The sequence below is a fragment of the Poromitra crassiceps genome (genome assembly GCF_964638095.1).
Source record: "Poromitra crassiceps genome assembly, chromosome: 13".
NCBI classification, from domain to species: Eukaryota; Metazoa; Chordata; class Actinopteri; order Beryciformes; family Melamphaidae; genus Poromitra; species Poromitra crassiceps.
In genome coordinates, this window is record NC_139644.1 from 30,835,413 (window position 1) to 30,841,427 (window position 6,015).

Below are 6,015 nucleotides of genomic sequence, written 5' to 3' on the forward strand. Positions count from 1 at the left end.
TTAGCACCTCGCATGCTTAAGAAGAGGAAAAAAAGGAACTGAAAGGAGCTGAACTTGATAAACTGGTAAGACCGAAGAGCTGTCCCGTGAACGTTGTCATGTCACAGGAATATCCCACCTCAGCTCTGGCTCGCTTCAAACTCTCTCACAGCCGTGGCACCTGAAAGCTGCACGCAGCTGTAAAGTCTGTTAATGAAGCACCAGTGGACGAGCTAGTGCTGCTGGCCCACAGCTCACCTCTGCCTCTCCCCTCACAGCTCACCTGTGCCTCCCCCCTCACAGCTCACCTCTGCCTCCCCCCTCACAGCTCACCTCTGCCTCCCCCCTCACAGCTCACCTCTGCCTCCCCCCTCACAGCTCACCTCTGCCTCCCCCCTCACAGCTCACCTCTGCCTCCCCCCCCACAGCTCACCTCTGCCTCTCCCCTCACAGCTCACCTGTGCCTCCCCCCTCACAGCTCACCTCTGCCTCTCCCCTCACAGCTCACCTCTGCCTCCCCCCTCACAGCTCACCTCTGCCTCTCCCCTCACAGCTCACCTCTGCCTCCCTCCTCACAGCTCACCTCTGCCTCTCCCCTCACAGCTCACCTCTGCCTCTCCCCTCACAGCTCACCTGTGCCTCCCCCCTCACAGCTCACCTCTGCCTCCCCCCTTACAGCTCACCTGTGCCTCCCCCCTCACAGCTCACCTCTGCCTCCCCCCGCAGCCTCTTACCTCTGCCTCCCCCCCCCCACGGCCTCACCTCTGCCTCCCCCCTCCCTGTGGCAATAGCATTTCTCTCTCTCCCTCTGTGGTTTAGTGCTTTTGTTCAACTGGGACATTGTGTGTGTTTGGACTGCCTGAATAATATTTGCCAATACTTTATCCTTTGTCCCCCCCCCCCCGATGTGTAACAAAGTGGGGTTGAAACAAATAATTACTGGCGACTATTTATCTAACCCAGATCTGTTTTCATGTTAATCAATTTCAAGATCCCAGCTTGTGAAAATCTTAAATTAAGCTACTTGCTGTAAACTCAATGACAATCACAGTTTGTAGTTGATGGGTGCCAATGATCAAGAAAGGCAAAGTAGGGCTGGGTGATAATTCAATATTATTTTATATCGTCTTTCAGTGATACCGATAGGAAGATATTTTAATATCGTGACACATTTCTGCTGTCCAAATTGAGGATGACAAGCAATTTTAACTTAAAAAAACGAGGTATGGTAGGAATATTATTTGAATATTTGTGTTTTGACATCACATTCATTTGATTATTTAACATGATTTTGCATACATTAACCATATCGTGATATACCAATATCGGGGAAATTCGCCCAGCCCTAAGGCAGAGCAAGTGTTGCTACAGTATATGGCCATTTCCTAGCCTGTGTATATTTGACAAAGGATGGGTGTGTGTGTGCAGATGTGTCAACTCAAACTTGACCCACAGAAGTAGAAGCGCATTCATAGAACGACTACATGAGTAAAGGCGTGCATACTCACTGTGTACACACAGAGCAAAGTCAGCACTGTAGCTGCTACTCTGTAGCACTATTGTTGCAAGTTTCAATAGAAAAGCTGAAATGTGTCAAACAGTGCCACACGCCCAGCATGCTCTGTGCACCACTACAACAGGCCTGGCACCCACCAGAACCCTACATGTCACGTCTATTCATTTCAGGTGGAAGATCACTTTTCAGTGTTTGCTCATGTTTGCAGTTTTCTTTTGGACTTACAGCTCCAATTTATATTTAAAAAAAGGGGGGGGATACCTGTTTTTGTTCCGTTCTCGTTTGTATTCTTGATCACATCCCTGCTTTTAGAGAGAGGGCTTTGGGTATTCAGCTGAAAAAGTTAGTTTATTACTTCTAAGCAGATGTCAGTCAAGGCCGGGGGCTGTGGGGACTGGGGCGAGCCATGCTGAACAGTGGTTCTCAAAGTGGGGTACGGGGGACCCCAGGGGTCCTTGAGGGGGTTCCAGGGGGTCCCCCCGGGCCCCAGCAAAAGGGCAATCATTTATTTTCCATCCACGAGTAACATAATGACAGAATGTATGGCTATTTTGGTCATGGGTTTCATACATATTATGTAATAAAACATCTAAACACAAAAACCTTATGAGATGGGGGACCCTGGGACACAATCTTACCAATGGGGGTCCATGGACTAATTTGTATCTGTTTAGGGGTCCTTGATGTGAAAAAGCATGAGAACCACTGATGTAGAAGAGCTGTCTAACAGGAGAAGCCACTTCACTTCCATAGTGAGATGATAGCAGTCATGTGCATTGGCCACAGTCATATAGCCTGGTTAAAACCATCCTGATAACGTGACCTCACATTCTGTTTCACTCAGAATGAAACCATGTCAGTTCATGTGATCAGTATGGTTTAGCACGCTAACAGTCATATGCACTGGCCACAGTCATATGCACTGGCCACAGTCATATGCACTGGCCACAGTCATATGCACTGGCCAGTCATATGCACTGGCCACAGTCATATGCATTAGCCACAGACTAGTCTCGGTTTGCAGATGATTGGAGAGCTCCGCCTACCAATCGTCTGGGAACTCGTCAAAAACAGTTTCTTGAATGGCGGCGAGAACGGCCGCTAATGTTCAGAAATGACACTATCGATACAGCGAATCACTTTGTAACACAGAGAATGCTTTTGAAAACATTGAAAATGGACGTCCCGAGCAACATTACATTACTTGATTCCATCTACACGTTCCCATGTCTGACAGGTTTACTACTGGTGTTAAAGCTGCGGTAAGCGATGTTTTTTGTTAAAATAAGTGTTAATAGCTCTATATTCTGACAGCAATCACTGATATAGAGTATCTAGTAACATGGGTCTCCCACTCACTCTGCAGTAAAAAAAAAAAAACGTTTCTGGTATCCCATTCCACTTTATCCAATCAGGAGAGAGAACTCCACTCAGAGGGTTGAGTCAACACGGTTCTCATTCCCAAGTAGTCAAATACTGATGCTTTGGGTTGGTGATCCGGTCCAGAACACCAACCCAAAGTGAGAACCATGTTGACTCAATCCTTCCTCCAGAATCGCTTAGAGCACCCTTAAAATTAAAATGCCCAAGTAAGAGAAACAAAAACACTCATATCAAAAGGTTCCAAAGGGACCGTCGGAGCAGGAATGATAATGCTTCAGGGAACATAATTTTCCAGCTGGGACACACGCAAAAAACAATGTGAGAGAAAAGAAACATGATCTACACAACAGTTGTAACGGTATCAGCAATTTTATTTAATATATGTATATAATTCTGTTTCTTTGTTAATTGTTTAATTCATAATACCCATAGAATATACAGACTATAACCCTCAATAACTCATAGCTCTTTGACAATCTACTTATAATCTTTTAAAATAATAATTCCTTATAAGATCTTGGAGGGGAGAAAGAAAAACAAAAGAAAACAAAAAAGAAACAAAAACAAAACTAGGTTCCAGAAAGATTGAAAACACTGCCAATAATAATCACGCCCATAAGAGAAATTAGGGGGAAAATAATAAAAACATTCTAATTAAAAAAGACACAACTTTGAACTCCCTTTTATGTATAAAGAAGAAAAAAAAATTACAACAACTCACCAATATAACAACAATAGCAATAATAAGAACAGCCATTAAAAAACGACAATATCTGGAAATGGGCCTCAAGACAGGCAGGCCATTAGACTTGTATATACTGTGTGAATGGCGTATGGTGTGTGTATAAGTGCAAATTGTCACAAACGCACACACACTTACCGCTCGGAGTGTGTGGGCCTGCATGTGTGTGAGAGAATGTGTGTGTGAGAGCTGCAAACAACCCAGTGAGATGTCTGGTCTGGTGGCGGGTTTGGTGGGAAAAAAGCAGGGCTAGGGTTAAGTTAAGCAGCTTTTGGTCAAAGAAAGAGTCACACCAACGTGAAACACACAGCTAACGGTGGGGAGAGCGCCCCCTAGCCGTGAGGCAACAAACACACATTAGTATCCAAAATGCACACACGCACAGGACCTGAATGGTCTTTGCGGTATGTTAATGATGAACAGACACACAAATGTAAATGACTTACACTCGCGGTAAGTGAAACAGTCGACTTGTACGAACAGTGATATAGCCGAGCAAGCAGGGTACGAGACAGAGAGGGAAAGACTTGGACAAAACGAAAAGTCGTAAACAAAAAAACAAAACAAAATCTATCTCCCAAAGGGGACAGGGCGTGGCTGGAAAGGCAAAGTGCAGGTGCGCTGATTGAGTCACATCACTGGGACGAGTCTCCTGTGCGACTGGCCGCTGCCACTGGAGGGAGCTCCCGTGCCTCCCTGCGGGGTCTGACTGAGCTCTGATTTAGGCGACAAAATGATTTCGGAGGGAAGACAGGGGAATCGGATCGAACCCACGAGTGGCAGCGAAGTCAGTGATATGGTGTAGAAAGTCTCGACCAATCCCGTTTGAGGGTGGGTGAGTAAAAGGGGCGGGGCAATGAGACATCGTGAGAGAGGAGGGGCAGCCCTTTGAGTAAAGCGTGGCGAGTGTTGGGTAGGGGGGGAGGGAACGAATGAATGAAGATCACCACATGCACCGATTTCAAGTCTGGTTCACTCGTCGCCCCATGGAGGAATAAATGCTGATTAGAAAACACTTCCACCTTCATCCTTGAATGGGCTAAGTAGGTGTTGGGGAGAGCGGTGGCTATGGCTTTTGAGGGGCAGAAGGCTCGGTGGAATGGTTCAAGCCCGAGACGAGGAGGCAACGATTTTGCTGTGGGGGGCAAGGCTAGTGATTGGTCTAGGCCTGCTCTCTGTGCAACAGGCAAAATTAGTGCAGACCAAGTTAATGATCTGGACCTGGGCTTTCCGCCAAGCAGCGATCAGTACAGTCACATCCAGAACGGAGAGAGGAGAGCAATGAGACAAGAGGGGAAACTGGGACTAACCACACAGTGACAAGGACAAACATGGACCAAAAAAAAAAGAGCAGTGTAGCCCGCGTACACACAGCAACATGATTACCCACATCCGAGACACCAGTTATAAGTTATCAGCCCCACGTTAGCACACACGCAGTGAGCCAGGCGCCCACACAACCCTCCCCAGCACAAGGACACCTTTTGAAAAACCACCATCCGATATAGAAAGAAAACCCTCGAAGTTCCCAGGCAGCCGAGAAAAGCACAGAGAGAAGAGTTTCAAAGGAACACCACATGGGCAGCCAGGTGCAAACTGGGATATATACAAGCTAAGTGATGATGGTTTGGCTGTGCAGTGAGCAGTATGGTGCAGAGTAGGACTATCTGTACAGCAGGGCAGGACAGTGGGTTTACCTACTACTGTGCGATACCCATTCATCAGTCAATTTCACACTTTCTCTGTGGAGGTGTGCTAGATGAATATCGAGGAGCGGGATTGGTTGTTAAAGAAATTAGTCAGTGGGCCGATATGATCTGAATGTAGCAATACTTGTGGAAAATAGCACTTGTTCCTTTCTGTATGCAATTATGCCATTCACGCACACCTGACGTCATCTACTGCGAAACAGATTGTAAATGGCTCTGGACAAGAGTCTCCACTAAAGGCCTAGTAAATTCGGCCCTGACCTGCCTGCGTTTCACCTAGTCTGTAAAAGTGCACTGGGTCAAACAGTGAGATGGGAGCCACAGCTCGTGCAGGACAGCTGCTAATCGCATGGTGGGATGGAGAGGCTGAAGCTTGGACAAGCCGCATGTCACCTAGGCCGCATTTTCCAGAAACCATGTTCCCTGCCAACATGGACGCACTACATGGAAGCAGAGCGTAGTTCACTAATAAGCGCATCGTTATTTGATGGCCATTTCATTTCAATGGAAGAGGTATTTTACAGGATTAGGGTTTTCGGCAACGTTACCTCATTTCTGCAGCCTCTACAATGACATGCTGCAGAAGATCTTACGATGAAACATTTGGGTCCGAATAAATGTGATGATCAATTGATACATTTCTCATGTCTCCACAAATAGCGGGGAAAGCAACAGGCTTTGATGTC